The sequence below is a fragment of the Engystomops pustulosus genome, chromosome 7 (assembly GCF_040894005.1).
Source record: "Engystomops pustulosus chromosome 7, aEngPut4.maternal, whole genome shotgun sequence".
Lineage (NCBI taxonomy): Eukaryota > Metazoa > Chordata > Amphibia > Anura > Leptodactylidae > Engystomops > Engystomops pustulosus.
Genome location: NC_092417.1, coordinates 166,382,930 through 166,401,607, shown reverse-complemented (window position 1 = coordinate 166,401,607; position 18,678 = coordinate 166,382,930). Strand labels below are relative to the sequence as shown.

At 41.8% G+C, this 18,678-nt stretch overlaps 1 protein-coding gene across 6 annotated transcripts in view; it reads right to left on the bottom strand.

Annotated features, from left to right (window-relative positions):
* Nucleotides 1-18,651, bottom strand: part of PHF21A (PHD finger protein 21A) — a 71,188-nt gene extending 52,537 nt beyond the window's left edge. For 5 of the 6 annotated variants that reach the window (XM_072118816.1, XM_072118818.1, XM_072118813.1 and 2 more), the window contains exon 1: nucleotides 18,191-18,651. The gene's annotated coding sequence lies outside the window, so the exon portion shown is untranslated. Of the gene's footprint in view, nucleotides 1-5,140; nucleotides 5,432-18,190 lie in introns of those variants that run through there. The other variant, XM_072118814.1, reaches the window with a different exon arrangement.
* Between the last annotated feature and the right edge of the window lie 27 nt (nucleotides 18,652-18,678).

Genomic DNA, 18,678 nt, shown 5'->3' with positions numbered 1-18,678 from the left:
AGCCATACAGAATCAGTGCGAGCAATGTCCACTATCAGCAAATAATGTATACTGTTTATTCATACAATTTTCCGAATATACTTTTTGTATCAATCCCTCGCTGTTTTCTAGATCTCTGCATGCTGGCGTTCTATAGGAAGCTTCATGGTTTACTTCCTGTGGATATGAACCAGTCCCTGGTCACTTAGGTGCACGGCTCATTATATCCCTGATCATGTGATGTCACATAAGTGCACGGCTTGTTATATCTCTAGTCATGTGATGTCAAAAGTGCACGGTTTATTATATCCCCAATCATGTGATGTCACACAGGTGCATATTCCATCCAAATCTCTCTGATAAGAATCATCAAGAAAGGTTTACTGCAAAGAAGTGGTACATGTAACTAGAAAAGGTAGTATGGAAAGACTTCCACCTGTTCTCTGTGTTCGATCACATCAGGTTTTGCCTCGCGATAATAGTTGACCTAACGGAGATGTGAACTGGCTCTCTGGGTGCGGTCACAAATGGCTTAGAAACACAATGCACGTGCCCGGGCCTGACTGCATCTTCTGGGTTTCCAGTGAAACGCATGCAATTTTCAACAAGCACCCAGGGTTTTGCATGTAAACACGGCACTGCAATGTGTGACTGCAGCCTCACTTGTAAGACCAGAGCTTTTTAAAACAAGAGTTTTTTTTTTTAGTGCTCATTGCACCTACTTTCTTCTATATGCACTGGAAAAAATAGTATCAGATGCTCCCAAACCTTTCTAGTGGAAATGGGGAGTTAATGAGCAGTCACCCATAAAATTCCATTTAAACAGGACTATCTTCCTAAAAGAAAAAAAATCTAACATGCCAAATCCCATTCACAGAATATCCCTATCCCGAATCCTCCACACGCTACGGAGTATGCATCACACATCCCAGTGGACTCCAAACATGTGACCCCCCCAGCTGTTTCACAACCACATTACCCAGGTCTGTGGCTCTCAGAGCATGCTGGGAATTGTAGTTTTGATCACCGACAGATAAAATTAGCTTCACAGCGAGTAGGTGGGTGGGAATCACTGCCATTACAGTTATACAGGTATGCGAACCATGGGAATCACATAAATCTAACAAGATTAGTGTGAAAACACACAAGACGGGAATGTGAAATGATGCAGCTATTAGAAGTATCATTTTAATGTGTAATTATAGTTTGCTAAGCAAAAGCAATAATTAACTTTGCCATCACTGCCCCTATGGAAGGGGAAAACAAAGGGAAAAAAATGAAAATATTTGCTCGGTTTGTATAAATGAGTCACTCTTGGATCCAGGAAGATTCTTCGCACTGAAACTTGTGGACTGAGCGCTTATTACCTTATGTCGTCACAAGACGCTGCTGTAATGGTTATCACACGGATTCAGTCCTTGAATGACTATTAGTTGTGGATGGGGATTGTGAAAGACTTTCATTCATTCTTGATTCTCTAGGTCAAAGGAAGAATGAATATACCAACAGAAGACATTGTGGGTGTGAGGGAGCCATCATCATTAAGCTTCTAAAAGCCAGTGAAAATAGTGAAGAACTGATCTAAATACTTTGTCTTAGTGAAACTAATAAATGAGTGCCGGGCATGACAGATGCCCATGGACTGTAATACACTGATAGGACGCCAAACATGCCTGTATTATCTGGTGACACTACCCCAGGCCTAATAACAAATCCATAAATGAACCAAATTCCATTTTAAGCCATGAATTTAAAAAAAAAAAAAACAAACAAAAAAAAAACAAACAAAAAAAAAAACAAACAAAAAAAAAAACACACAAAACAAAAATGAACGGACCAGAGTTTTACATTGAAAGGATAGGATACCAAAAGCATTACGGATACCATTAAAGGAAACCTACCACCACGATTTTACCTATATAAGTAGAAGGGGTGGTAGGTAGATGTATGGGACGTGAGGATAGGCCTTTTTAGAGATAATCCTCACGTTCCCGCTATCTTTTTAAAATCTTTAAGACCCTAATATGTAAATTTTATAAAGCGGCTACTGGGGCGTGGAGTAAATGAACATGAGGCAACACAGTGCGGCTACACCATGCCCCAGTAGCCTCTTTTCTCCTCTGACCCTGACATCTTTGGTGCGCAGCTCCTCGTAGCTGCGCGTCCTCGTCTGAGAAGCCAGAGTTCTGCACGTGCGCAGTAGCTCCGGAGCAGTGGCTGCGCAGAACGCCGGCTTCTCGGACGAGGGCATGCTGCTACAAGGAACTACGCTCCGAAGAAGTCTGGCTACTCCACGCCCCAGTAGCCGCTTTACAAAATTTACATATTAGGGTATTAAATATTTTTAAAAGATAGCGGGGACGTGAGGATTAGCTCTATAAAAGGGCTATCCTCACGTCCCATACACCCACCTACCATCCGTTCTACCTTTATAGGTAGAATCGTGTTGGTAGGTTTCCTTTAAGACTAACCATCTTACACAACAATCTAAACAGTTTGAATCCATCCTGAATAAATGCGCTTTTGATTTAATCTTCACACGGAAATAGAAGAACTTAATCAACAAACCACAACAACTGTCCGTCACCCTAACCTGAGAAGAGTTCACACAACAGAAAGAACAACACTCCAGGTACTCAACTCCGCAAGTTGGTGGAGGCAGCCAAAAGACGGAAACTTCTCTGTGATAACGAGAGTTATCGGCTGAAACCGTATGGATATCAATACATTCTCACTTGGCATTACACCAAAGGAGTTCTTTGATAACTTATTTTTAATATTCTTGGGGTGTGAAGACTAGTCCTTACTTGCACCCACTATTTCTCGAGGTACACCCACACAATTCATATTACTCCTCCTCTGAGCAGGTGTAATAAAATGAGCAAATCAGAGAAGCTATAGTTTTTTGTTCAGTACATTAAGTTAATGTGACATCTGTTCAAAGTTGTCTCAACATATTTTTTATGGCTTTTCTTTCCATCCAAATTTTTTTTTTTACTGTTGGGTGAAGAGAGGGGGCTATATATTGTACCCAAGTTTCTTTATAACACCTCAGTGGTAACTGCACCCTAAAGGTTGCCTCTACCTTATTAGGATTCCTAAAGAATGCTTTTGCATTATAATAGTTAAAATCTACAGCTTAAAGGAGTTGTCCAGGTTTTTACAATTGGCCCTAGGTGGTGAAAAAAATAAAAGGTTATAGTCATCTCAGTCCTTCATTCCAGTGCAGCATGGCGCCTCCCTTGTGTTGTACAGAGGCTCAGCTTGTGGCTGCGGCCTGCATTAGACTGTAGTGGAAAGTCAATGTCACCACGGAGCCTTTGTGTATCAACAAATGCCAGCAATGACAAGAGGCGCTGTTCTGTACCATAGGCAAGGACCAATTTACGTATAACTTCTTTATTATTTTTTTGTGCGGATTCTAAGCACAGCTCACTATGAGCGGGACATTATTGATGCAGAACGTGGATGGGAATTAAATTGGCTGCAGCGGTCACTTGCCACCTGCAACCCCTTTAAGGTTAAGGGCAAACATTCAGTTCACAATGGATTGATTAGCTGCTGGTGACTAACCTTACCCATGCAAACTCACTGTGTGTTCCCAACTTTATTGGGGTTACAGGTGGCACGTGACCTCTATATCCAAACTGATGGCCAAGTGGTAACATTCCCTATTCACTGGAATTATGTTTTAAGCACCAAAGACCAAAAGCTCTGCTGGAGCTGTACTGCCATGGGAAAATGTATTTTGATACATTTTGGACTAGACATCCCCTTCAAAAGAAGTACAGAATCACTAAGATGGGAGCTGAGGAGTCTGAAGCACAGATTAAGTCACGTTTTGTTTTTTGAAATGCATCAAAACCAAAGCCCAACCCCTGGGACTAAACAGAGGACCCCTCACTAAAACTAAGGCCAGATTAGTTGTATAGTAAGTGCCCTGTCTGTCACAAAAGAAATACTCAAAACATCTGGACAACAAGGGACATAAAAAATTTTTTTTTTTTTTTAAATTAGGGCTTATTCACACTTCCATATATTACGAACATATGATGTTTGAGTTCACCATGGACAAAACGTAAATTGGCTAGTATATTCATCCACCTGGACATGCTCTATTAGGTTTCATTTTTTGTAAGCCAAAGAGTCTGTAGACACTTCGATGTCACCTGTGCATGGCCGGTGATTTTCATGTATGCAACATAGAATAGAAAAAATAAAAAAATGTAGTGATTAAATGGATAAACATGCTTGATACTTTATTACACAATATAATTGTGCGTTATAACTCACCTCGCACCCTGACAAAATCCTGGGGTAGTCACAGGGGCTGGACTTTGGTTTGGATGCATTTAAAAAAACATGCGACTTGTCTGTGTTACTCTCTCCTCATAGCTTAGCCCCCACCTTTGTACTCATTGTACAGCTCCTCCCCCTGCTCCTTCTCAGAGGTCACAGCCTGGTTAGCCTGACATCAGTGGGGGAGGGACAAGCTGTACAAGAGCACAAAGATGGAGGCATGGCAGCTCAGACGTGTCACATGTTTTTTGAAATGCATCCAAACCAAAGCCCAGCCCCTGTGACTACCCCAGGATTTTGTCAGGATGCAAGAGTAGGTTATAACACTCTTGCTTAGAAAAGGCAACAATCTGTCTTTAGTGAAAATGAGGTCCCTGGTGACAGGTTCCCTTTAACAATGATCCAGAACATACATACAACAATCACTGGGATGACCTCTCCCCATATAGAAATGTCCTTTATTTTGGATGAACTAGTTAGGAACAAAAATATCTATGAGGTAATTCATTAGTCATATACAACCAAGCAAAGACATAGCGATAAGCTGAAATCATGCAATAACCTGAAATTATAGTAAAATTATGGCGAGTTAAGGCCTATAAAAAAAAAGTAATAATAATCAAACATAAGCCTCGCTATTGCAATCTCTGCTACTAATCCCAGTGTCCCAATAAGTAAACTGTTGACATTAATTGCAAGAATCAGTAAAGATCAAATAGGAGCAAAGAAAAGACAGCACACAACACAAAAGCATGCTTACCCAGCAGGCCACAGCATAAAAGTGCACTTCTTCTACAAAACACAAAATATTGTTCCACAAACAGCAGCGCACCTTGTAGAGAACAAAATAAAAATGACATACCTTTGTTCCTGAGAGTTATACTGACAAGACTGCTAGAAACCCAGCACCTTTAGCATTATCTGTGTGTTTCAGTGATGTTCCTGCAGGCCACAGCCTGAGTCCCAAGAAAAGAAGGTTCTATAGCAGCACATGATATCAGGCCCATCTTTTCTTTCATTTCCCTTTCAAGACACTGCCAATTTAGGATCTCAGACCCATCCTACAAGAGCAGACAAGCACTTAACAGTCAGAATGAGAACCCTACCAACACATAACATACACCAGAAGGACCTAATTTCCATCAGTAAACCCTGGGAGAACAGAATGTTTACACAGGCAGAAAACTCCTGACGTTTCACTCTACACTTAGAGCACAGGCATCAAGTTTGTCTGTGCAGAGAAATGCTGGCAAAAGGTTGGTGGAGAAGCAACCTATCCGGAGCAGACATGCCATGTACACCCTTTCAACTCTCAAAAGCAAATGGTTATTCACGGCTTATGCCATTTGACTGCAGCTACGGAAAACAGATCTATATACTCCACATCCCAGGAAACTTCTCTCTATAAAGCAATTGATTTGGAGCATCCAGGAGATGAGAAGGTTTATTGCGCAGGCACTGAGGAGAGTCAAACAACAAAGGCGGGTGATAAATATAGGTGTCACTTTTCACACACATTGCATACAGGGAAAGCACCTAGACAATTCATCACATTGCTCGCGTCACTAACAGCTGCGGCCCCCAATTCAACAGGTATAGGTTCCCTGCAACTTTCCTATTAGGTCTCTGCGGATTATTGCAGATGGGACAAATCTGATTTATGTCTCATAGAAAAGTATTTTTTTTAGATTACTTTTTCTCTACAGGATCTGTGACAGTGCATGCAGGGAGACACTGAATCCTCATTTATTCACACAACCTGCCTAAAAATATATAAAGTTTAGATGAGGTTAGAGGAGTGAAAGGACAGGGAGACGTCAGACCTAAGACTGTAAGCTCTTGTGAGAATGGCCCACATGGCCCTATTGTTCCATACGACTATTTGTACATTTCCCCTATTAGTTGTAAAGCGCTGCGGAATATGCTAGTGCTATATATAGATTATTAAATCATTATTATACAGTCCTACAAAGACAAGACTTTGTATACTTGGAGTACATACACACTGGAAACAGATTTATAGCAGGAGACCTAAATACTTTCCATTTCATGCTGTTTCACCGGACCAATAACTGAAGAATCATGCACATGGCCATTATATGGATTTATAATACAGCATCCATAGAATGTGCTGGGCTCCTACTGTGCCACTTTGTAGAATCTTTTTGGTGGGATATTACAATGGTATATTTCCCTAGTGGATATTTAGAGGTTCCATAATAAGAACAGACAAACCTCCATATGCCCCAGGTTACATATAAAGGATTTATATGGGGCATGTACAATAAACCTGTATAGTGGACACTAGTAGATGGGAGTATGATTGACATTACTGTATGTTAGGTTTTTTCACCATAAATTACTTTTGTAAATAAATAATACGTTTGTCTTTACTTAATTTTACTTTCTTTTTTTGGAGGGTAGCAACCCACTCCATTCAGACACGGATGTTGAAGAAATGATAAACTAAGTGCGACGTTATGGGACAAAACCTCTTCAGTCTCCTAAAGTAGCACAAAAACACACAGAAGTGTAGTACACAAACCTGTGACATTCAAACTTATTTAACAAGTGTTCTAGAACACTATAATAACATTTCTACTAAGAAGGTGAATGTTAACTTCCATGGGAGACAAGTCACCGCCATAATTTCCAGCAGCAATGTCAGGCTACCTGCACACACAAGAATATATCACTCAGCAATGGAATACACACTGAGGATTTTACTGATTTACATAGATCTGTTGTTTGCAACCTGAGAATTGCACATGTTTGTGTTATATTATATAATTATATACACACAGTGTCAATTGATTTAACTGCCTTGTCAAACCTATTGAAACACATCATTGTGTTACCTACAAACTGAACCGCAAATACATACAGTACACGGATTACACCTGTGTGACATCTGTATTTTCACATTCCTATAGACTTCTATAGGAAGGCACAGGCAGGAATAGGACCTTGCATTTGGTTTTCTAAAGCCTCCCATGTGTATGGGTCCAATGTACCACCATTAAAAAAAAAAAAAAATAACACACAGACAAATATATTTTGCATGTATGTAGGCTAACCCCCTCGCCCCAACTAACATCTGAGCATTCATGTGTGTGGGAGAGTTGGAGGTATTACTAACCAAGTGCTGAAGGTGGATGAAATCTCTAGTCAAGAAAGGTGCATGAAACCCATAACCTCTCACTCAGCCAAACCAGTTCCCTACACTGTACTGAAGAGATGCAACCACATCGAAACAGTTGGAATAGATAGACTGGTTTGGCTTTAATCCCGCATCATGAGATTAGGCTTCCAGAAAGTCATGCTTGGTGTCAAGGGAGCTGCCTTACAAGGTACCAAATGAGGCGTGGTTTTCCTTATCCTATCTTGGGAAACATACTTGCATATTTCCCCAGAAGGTGAATAAACACATTTATTATAGAGCAGGATGTCATTGTTCACTCAATGGTAACAGTACAAACTCCACAAACACTGTAGCACTTTTTGTCAACAATGGCTCCTACGCAACATAAAAAACTCCTAAACCCATGCAAACCACGCTTATACTAGACTGGCACAACCAAGCTGTGAATTAACCTTTACACCCTTACATTGTTATTTTTTTTTATATTTTCTAGCTCGGAAACATTGAAAAATGACATAATCTTCTAATTAGCTTGTTTGTAATTTTCGTCTGTCAACAGGGAAGGAAAAACGAAACGGGAAAGCACAAAGACACTCGGGCATAAAGGAAAAAAAAATGCCTGACATTTAAGCATATGGCTGTAGTTCTCATGTTGAGGTGACATTTCAGGCTTTGTTTCACGTCCGGGACCATCATCGGAGGTAGTGGCGAAGTCGACATTTTACCAGTTTACCCAAGCAGTAAACATTACCAGCATCCCTGTCTTCACCATTATTGGTTCTAGAAGATCCCGTTATGGTCACCAATGCAGCCAATCACTGGCTCCAGTGGGTGTGTCATTTCATTGTAGTTTTGGATGAGTTTTGAAACGTAATACAAACGGATTGTGTGCAAGTTAGGCCCTATCCAGTGGATAGGGCCTAACTTGCCTTTGTGGCAAAACCCCTTTAAGGGTGATGGCACACATGGCATTGTGAACACGTTTTTGGTCCGTTTTTAAGCAGTCCGTCCAAAACTGAATGCATTTTTGACCAGTTTGAATTAAGATAATTGGTCAAACCTGTCAAAAACGGATGCGTTTTCAAAAAAACTGTTTTTGACGAACTGCTTAAAAACGGGCCAAAAATGCGTTCAAAACGCCACGTGTGCCATCACCCTAAATCATTTGACCCTCACACAGTCTGTGATCACGGGTGTGAGAAGTGCCCTGCCACGGACTTATCACTGGGGACTGAATCCTGTGCATAATATTGCTATATGATGCACAGAGTTCTTGTTTCACAGGGCACTGCTGCATATTGGGAAAACAAGAACTCGTGCATCAGATATCAATATTATGCACAAGTTCAGTCCCCAGCCGAGTGATCGGTCCGTGGCACTCTACTTCTATTGTCTGTGACCACGGACTGATCACAGAAAATGTGAATCCTTCTGCTGAGCAAGTTGCAAAAATAGGCCTGTGTCATACAAAGTATCATTGTGACACTGGCCTAATATTAATAATTTATATACGCATTTACTCCCCAAACTTTATTTAAGCTAAACTAGATAAACACAAAGGAGTTAAACAAAAATAGAGGAGTGAGACGGTTAAGGGACAAGTTTAAATAATCAAAGGATTAACCACAAACAATGAATACGCTCATCGGTAGGAGGGGGGGGGGGGATAGCATTACAGCAAAAAAGCTTCAGTCTACCAAATATGCTAACATAACAGAACATCCTGTACAGCCTCCTGGCATGCGTCTGCATCTTTCTACACATGTTCCAGCATATGTGCTGAGGCTACACAGATAAAACATGGCAAAGACAAAGACCCTGCAGACACTCCCAGGCCCTGAAAACACACAACATCCTATTTTCATGCAAGTAAGTAAATAACAAGCTATCAGCTGGGATCTCTCTGCCACCTGTCCCTACAAAGCTCCAGCCTTGCCAGATGGACTGTAGTGTTTGCCCCATCTACTGCACAGCCTACATATTAAAGTTGTCTGGGAGTTAAACTAGGCCGGAAAAAAAAAAAAAAAAATCAAAAAACAAACTTGAAAAGCAAATATTAACATGCATATAAAATACAGTACAGCTCACATGCTCGGCCTAAGAATACAGAGCGACTGACTCATTTCTGGAAAACAGATGAATGTAAAATCCCAGCAGCTCCACTACGAGGAGCAGATTACTTCTATCTACATGTTAACATCACTTAATGTTTCCTGTAAAGAGTATCCACATCACTGCAGGTTTCCTGTTCCATTGCAAGCTACGGATATTTTATTTTACACACACACACGGCACAGAAATGGGGCAACCGATAGGCTCCCATGAAACAAAGCCTCTGAAAACACGAGCCGTTATTCAGCACAGCACACATGTCCTCGGCAAACCCCTGTAAAGTGCAAGGGGGTGGAGAGAGCATCAAGCACATTCCTTGGTGTTAGAATGGCAGCTGTGATTGCTGGGAAAAACACAATCTGAGACTCTGAATAAAGACTAAAACAGTGCAGGACAAGCAGGAGAGGGGAGGGAGTAAACAAAGACATCAACCTAACAGCAACCCACATAGAAAAGCGCTATGTACAGGGTGCTCTGGATAGAAGAGGATTTAGGAATGTCAAACCTTATATTAAGAAAAAAAAAAAAAAAGCAAAGCTTAGTCCAAGCACCAAACTGAAGGAAACCAGGTCCTCATAGCCACTTCTGTGCGTGTCAATTACACAAATCAATTCTAGCATGAAGGCTGGCAAGTTACTGATCAATACCGAAGGGGAAGCGGGAGGGAGGAACATATAGGTGCACATACAATATATAATACCAAACAATCTGTCCTGTTGTGCATTTATCTCGGAAATACTCAGACTAGGAGGCCAAATCAACACCGTGGTTGTCTCTTTACCGAAACTTTCAGGCCTGGTTCACAATAACATACTTACAGCGGGATTAGCTGCATCATACTGAGGCTGTGTTCACACACGTGGCATTTACACTGCGTCTTGAAACGCAATACAACAGCTTAGGAGATTTGTCTAATTACATTGTTGTTAACATGTGCATTTACAAAAGGCAATGTCAACGTAGGTGTCAACATTGCGTTTTGTAAATTTCCTTTCCTCAACTGTGGTATTGCGCCTTCAAAATGCAACATATATCCAGCACATGGGAACAGCGCGAATTGTGTTGTTATTGGGACAAAATCACTTAAGTATTTGACCAAGACGCATTTGTAAAGAAGCAACAAGTGTTCGCCCCATGTGTGTTCATGGGGGAGTCCCACGTTGCGTCTAACGCATGCGTTTCAAAATGCATTCCACCAGCTGGAGAGAGATTTGCCTAATAAAACAGATGTTAACATTTGCATTTACAAAAAGCAACCGTTAACGTGATGTTCAGACATGAAAAAATAACAGGAATGAGTCAGCGCAAACACTGGACAATAGGCTGAAGTCGCTGGTAACAAAGGTGGTGACTTGCACCCCAACTTGAGTATAGATCCAACTAGTGGAGCTACTAAAAACAAGAAAACAAAATGTACCTGCGCCAAACACTCTAACAAGTGAACAATCCCTACAATATCACCATACACGAACCTCCTACCATGTATATATAAAAGATGTGGTATTTTGGGGTCTAGATGGTAATTTGCTATTAAATATAAATGGATACCTGGTGATGGTGGAAACCGGACCTCCTGGTCTAAAGTGGATACAGTCACTTTTCGTGCTGGAATCCGGAAATATGGTAGAGTCCACGATTATAGTTGTCCAGAAAGGTTTCTTTCCACAGGTAATCCAAACTGGATGTTCATAGACTTGAGGATCGCTAGTGTTTGCACGTGGAGTAGAGCCCCGGCCGGTGGCTACTGCTCCATACACAGTTCTGATTGCAATCCGTGTGGTGACGTCACCCGGTACGGTAAGTCCAGAAAGACAAACTTCTTCCTACGCGTTTCGAAGGCTGCTGCCTTCTTCGTCAGGGAATTGGGGATTGCAATCAGAACTGTGTATGGAGCAGTAGCCACCGGCCGGGGCTCTACTCCACGTGCAAACACTAGCGATCCTCAAGTCTATGAACATCCAGTTTGGATTACCTGTGGAAAGAAACCCTTCTGGACAACTATAATCGTGGACTCTACCATATTTCCGGATTCCAGCACGAAAAAGTGACTGTATCCACTTTAGACCAGGAGGTCCGGTTTCCACCATCACCAGGTATCCATTTATATTTAATAGCAAATTACCATCTAGACCCCAAAATACCACATCTTTTATATATACATGGTAGGAGGTTCGTGTATGGTGATATAGTAGGGATTGTTCACTTGTTAGAGTGCTTGGCGCAGGTACATTTTGTTTTATCGTGATGTTCAGACATGTCTTAACAGTTGTCTTTTGTAAACGCATTTTGTAAACTTGTTAATAACTGTTTAATTAGGCAAATCTCTCTGCAGATGTTGCAATGCATTTTTAAACGCATGCGTTAGTCACATGTGGCATTTAATGCATGCATTTCAAGATGGATTGCACCAGTAGAAGAAAGATTTGCCTAATTAAACGGCTATTAATACTTTTTATTTACAAAACGCAACCGTTAACATATGGTAACATGTATTAGCAACACGGTAACAAATGCATATGCTAACGCACTGTTAACACGAGATTTAACATTGCATTAACGTTGCGTTCTGTAAACACCAATTTTTACAGCCATTTAATTAGATAAATCTTTCTTCTGTAAATGCATACGTTAAACGCCACATGTGAACATATCCTTTGCGCTGTGTTTCAAAATGCAACACAAATGCTGTGTGTGAATGCGGCCTTCCTGTGGTTTAGCATACAGAACAGGTGCAAATATTCCTTTATGTCCACGTTGTTTCCAAACCCGATTTTCTCACATTAATGTATCATAAAAACGGCAGAAATAACCAGGATGTGTACTGGCTCTTAGAGAGTCAATAGACAGAGTGGCAAAGGCGCGGCCATCCACATCAATTTCACAAATTATACTGATAATTCATAATGAATTTAATATTTAGCAATGTACTGTTAACAAAAAACTGTAACTAAATACTAATTTGCATCACGGCCGCATCCTGTCCAACCTATTCACACCCGGGTGCATTCACACGTTGCTTTTGAAACGCAATGAAACACCTGAGAAGAGGCTATTTGACCAATTACATTGCTGTTAACATTTGTGTTTACAAAACAAATGGTTCTGTTTTGTAAACAAAAATGTTAATAGCAACGTAATTAGGCAAGTTTCTTCTTCAAAACGCAGGTGTTAACGCCACATGCGAATGCACCATTATTCTTCTTGCCCCACCTTGAATCATTTGCTGCTTTAGGCCGCGGTCACACGTTCCACTAGCGACATGACGTGACACTGGCGCACAGGAGGCAGGTCTCTGCCCGCCCCCTGTGCGCCAGCGTCGTGAACGTGATGCTAGTGGAAAGTGTTATCATGGCCTTGGACCAAAAACGCGTTCAAAACGCCATGTATGGCATCACCCTAAATGGACTGAAAATGCATGCTTAAAAACGGACCAAAACCGCAACTTGTGGCATCACCCTTAGGCCGCGGTCACATGTTCAGCCAGCTTAGCGTTCATAACGCGACAATAGCCCACAGGGGTCGGACCTCGGCCTGCCTGGTGTGCGCTAGCGTTGCGTTATAAACGCAACGCTAGCGGAACATGTGACCGCGGCCTTAGCCTAGAAGTTGCATAAAAAGTGCCACAAAAACTGCATGTGTGATAAGAGCTCACAGACTGTGCTCAGGACACACACTGCAGCCAGATGTTACGTGAAACTCAAAAGTGTTATATAAAAACGCACTTCAAACAATGGCAGGGATTTAGGAAAACAAAATGATGCTGAACTAATCACAGCTTCCATTTGTAAAAAGACCTGTAGTAAATCAGTGTTACACTGGGATTGCTGTAGGCAGCCAGAATAGTTTTTTCTTATGAACACATTCATAAATTTTTACCAATTTTTTGTTTTCATATTGAAGGCTTGCTCTTGATATTACGTTGTCTCCCATAAGCTTCTCTATTGGACTTAAGAAATGCATGTAACGGTGTCTCATGTTTTATACATGTGTGGCAGTACAGAGGAGTTAATGAAACTGCAGTTTTCAATTTTCTAAGGCAGATTGGAAAACAAAAGATGTGATGTCATTGGTGTTTTGCGGGTCTTGCATGCATGAATGTCTAATATAAAATATATGGCTTCAGCAACACCTCTTAGCTGTCAGAAACTAATTAGAATAGATTACAAATGACTACTGATTTGTTACACAATGTGCAACTTTTTCCATCAATGTGTTTCTTCATTGTATTTTTATGCTACTTAGTATTTTATGTAAAATTCTGAGCGCTGTGCCTGTGACTGGCATGCACACTCACTCCGGCCAACTAAATGCAGATGCCTGGACACGGTTGTATATAATCAGCAAGTTGCTTGGCACTCTGAATGCTGCAATATCTCCTCCTACTAAAGCACTATGAGCAGTTACATATATCACAGCACAGAGGACCAATGCTCAGCTACCGTCACATCACACTTGTTCAATACACCTGATGATAGAAATGTATACTGTAACATCTCATACATTTCTATAGGGCCCAGGTATGTGAAAAAAGCCACATACAAATACACATCTACTTGTCCATACATTACTGCTCCACATCCCCAATTTATCACCCATACTAGCCCTAACAGTTTCAATCCAGAACTGGGAACTAGGCCGGTTACCGTTCCACGTTTCATCTGCTATAGTGTGATACACAAATACAGATATTGTATTATGTACAATTGTATAGGAATCGTACAAAGTGTAGGAAACTTTCATGCAATTTTTTTTTAAACTTCACACTATATCATGATCTGAAAGTTGTGGAACAATTGTTGGATTATCACTTGTGCATTTAATACTCTTCTAGAGGGAAAATAATATACCTTTTCATCAGTGTAAATATGGTTAAGTTTTATTTCTTGCAAATTCAGCGAAACTTTGATTAAAAAAAAGATAAACTACAGATAACTAGCTGGACAATTTTTGGTCTGTGTAAAGGGACCCATGATCAGCCTGCATATTTTTTTACACTGAGGGCGCGTTCACACATTGCGCTTTGGTTGCGTTTTCATTGCGTTTTAAAACGCATTACAACAGCTGAGATGAGGTGATTTGCCTAATTACATTACTGTTAACGTTTACAAAACACATGCATTACCATACTGTTAACATATCTAAATAGTAATGTAATTAGGCAAATCACCTCTCCTCAGCTGTTGTAATGCGTTTTAAAACACAATGAAAACGCAACCAAAGCGCAACGTGTGAACGCGCCCTGAGGGTGCGGTCACACGTTAGGGTTTCGGGAGCGGTCCTTGCCCAGATAGAGTATGCGCTGTTTTGGAAACGCATGCGATCGGTAACCAGAACCTGGTATCCTGCATTAAAACAATGCAAGACACTGGGTTTTGGTTACCGATCGCTTGTGAAACGCATACACAATCAGGCCGAGGTCCGCCCCTGTACCCTAGCGCTGCATTTGTAAACGCACCCCAACTGAAAAGTCACATCTCACATTTTACTCAAGTAAATGCAGTGATGACAAAATGCAAACTGTATGGGGACATGTGAGCGGCTTTACTATACTTTGGCCCTGGATTCACCATGGCTCCTCCAACAGTTTTCCCAAGGGAGCGGGCTGGGCGTTCATGCCAGAAAACTGGTGGAGACTATGACAAAAGGATTACGGGTCGGAACTGATATTGTTTGCACAATAAGAGGCCGAAGTCTCCGTGAATATCGACGCAGGACCCACAGCTGGAGGAATTTTAAGACTCACGGACTAATTTCCCCCTTTACATCTATGCAGGTTTGTTTTAAAGTGTCAAAAACATAAGTTCAAACAACACTTCTCACTTTGCTATACTACAAATCGGTCCATGTAGAAGAACCCGAAGCTTACTATTCCCTAGGGTCCATTCACACAGCCATCTGCAGGGACGTACATGGGGCCGCATATAGGTCCCAATAGACGGCAATAGCGGCCCTGCTGCAGTACAGAGCCACACATGTGTGGCACCATTCATAGCCGTACACCGGGAAAAGATAGAGCATGCCCTATCTTTCTCCAAGTGTGCGCCCGTGCGCCGCTGTTCTCTATGGAAGCAGGAGGGACCACCTCCTTTCCAGCGCATGTCGGGCATACCGCATGTGAATGAACCCTTATATTTGCTTCATAAACCTTATGACTTCTTACAAGTGATTTGGGGTCCTATTCTTAAATCAAACTTTAGCTTTTTTTGAGATACCTGGAGTGTGCTAAGTTATTTAGAAATTTAAAAATAAATAAATAAATCACTGTGGATCCCAAAAACACAAATGTAACGCACTCCAATAAAAACACTGCACACAAAATAATAACTTGTCAAGTGTTACATTTTTTTTTTCAGTCCCTTTCTTTTCTGCACAAGGTTAAAATAGTTGCAAATTGTTACTGAAGTTAACGTGTGCATAAAGTAGGGATAAAGTCAGCCTGATAAACATCACCACAGACATATGTGGGTTTTGTGCAGTACAACACTCATATCACATTCCACTGATTATATGTTTATCACATTGTAGATTTCTAATAACTTACACACAATGTGCTGCTTAACAGGCCTAGGCCAGCAAAAGTTGTAGAACCTTGTCAAGGGACACAAATAATGACACACACTATGCCGCTCATTTCATTCCTATGAACAAAACATGACATGAAATGGTAAGAGCTGCCATATAGCCCGGGCCTAACGCAGATGATTGTGACATGCTGCATCCGATGTCCAATTATAGTCTTATTTTAAATATGCCATACAAGTGTATCATAAGGAAAAACCTATGGACTACATAAGTTGCTTTACACGCACATAGATGTGCCACAAGCACTGACCGTTCCTGGGATGTTTATTTGATCACCATGTACGAGGTCACTTTAAGATAACAGCTACCATGTGCTACTCCATAGGGCATAGTAAGGATCACAATTTTTTTTTTCTCTCCAAATACAACCTATAGTAAGAAAAAGCACAAATGACTTCCAATTACTCCAAATGCATAATTAGAAGTGGCAAAAAAGGCATGAGTTTGCTCAATAAACTAAAAAAATCTTTTTGGGTGACCAAAAAAATTAGACTTCTGTGCAGTTCCCTCATGATGTACCTGCTACATGATCTATCCAGCCCCATCAACCGCTCCGACACCAGCGAAAGTTTCCTATGTGGGAATGTCATTTACACTCACTGTAAACAGAGCGAGTCGAGTATAATGGCTATCCATACCTACTGCTACTAAAAAGACAATATGTTGGGTAAACTAACCAATGAACACAATGAAAACACACAGTAACCCCTTCAAGTAGTTGATTTGCACTTGGGCAAAAAGTCAGCACCCCACTAGCCCAATACCGTGCCAATTTTGGCCTAGGATGTTACCTTTAAGAGAGATCAAGTCATTCCTATCTATAAAGGATTATTGGTCAGGAATCTCATGTGCAGACAACTACACAATGTATGACAGTGTAACAGTTACTGATAAGAAAGTTACTTATATGTTACACACTAGTCACATCCACAAGCTGCAGTATTAAATCTGATACATAAAGGGAAATTCTTGAGTAGTAGGAGAGTTTTCAAGTCTCATAATAACACTTAAAAGGGGTTGTCCAGCCAAATATTATTCTCCCCTATGTATGGGATAGGGGGAAACCTCTTGATCAGTGGGAGTCCAGAAATGGGACCCCGATGGATCATGAGAACAGAGGTCTGTTGTATCCCAAATTACTGGAGCGGTAGGTGCGACATATGCGCTACTTCTCCATTCAATGACTATGGCACCATCTCCCCCATAGAGACACATGTACAACCTGCTGCTCTGTTCATTTCTTGTGATCTGTGGGGGTCCCACCACTGTGTCCCCTATAGATCAGCAAGTTATCCCCCATCCTTTAGGTGGAGGAAAACTTGATGTAACACTTGGTGTAGCTGAACAACCCCTTTAAGTGAACTTTCCTAATGCAGGTTATATGACTAACAACAATAACGGGTGTCCCATCATTTCTAATGTGAACAAATCCATAGATATGGATCCTCGATCACTACTTTCTACGGCACTGAAAACACTCTGTTGGTATGACAGGAGTGAACTGAGTCCTAGTCACACATGCACAATAACATCCTCGTTAATAGAAAACCTTCTATTAAGGGTTAAATCAGTGATTATCAGTGGGTTATAAGGGTTATCAGTGATGGTGGGTTTTTTTTTTTTTGGGGGGGGGGGGGGTACCCTCTAGAGTTTCTCTTTAGCTAGGACCCTGACATTCCACTCTCATGGTCATATGACTGACACAGAGGCGGAGTTAACCCCGCTTGTTTCCAAGGGCAACCAAAAAAAAAAAATATATATATATATATATAAAATAACTCCGCACCCAAAGACAATAACTAAATCAAAGTGCTGCTAAAAGTTGCTCCCGGCTGAATGCAGATGAGTGGTCAGCAGTGAAGTAAATCACGGCCGCAGTGATGCCGCACAAGTTGCTTGGAGGCTGTGCACACTTTGCTTAGTAGTTGTGCAGAGCCGGCTGTCCGCTCAGCACCACACTCCCCGGCTCCCGGGCCTGCACAGCCCGCACTTCTCACTCAAGTTTTCAGTCATATCCCCCACACATCCCTGTCCCCCAAAACCCGCAGCCCCCCGCCACCCTGCGCCGGCCCACACCTGCTGCAGCAGCACCCCGCTCCTGAGGGGGTCGCCCGCCGGGGACACGGATCCCCACTCCTCCTCCTCCTCTTCTTCTTCTTGTTTCTTTCTTCTCCTCTTCTTTCATGGGAGGGAAGCGGAGTGTGTCACCGCCACATCTTTCCTCACAGCTGCCCCCCCGGCCCACCACAGGCTGGGGGTAAATAACACGGGGGGAGCACCCCCCAGTACAGGGAGAAGGTGGTGCGGGGAGAAGTCAATAACTACAAAGCCCGAAAGAAAGATAAAGGGAGGGGGGCAAAGCGGGCGGCACCGGGGGAACGGGAGGAATTAATTGCCCCCGTTAGGGCAAATAAATAAATAAAGAGAAAGTGATGGCCAAAGAAGAAGAACTCTCTCCCTCCCCGAACCGCAGTGCACCCGGAGCTGGATCCCTCCGCCGCACTCTTCTCACCCCCCCCTCTCTCTCTTCTCTCTCTCTCCACTAGCCGAGGCGCGCGCCCGCC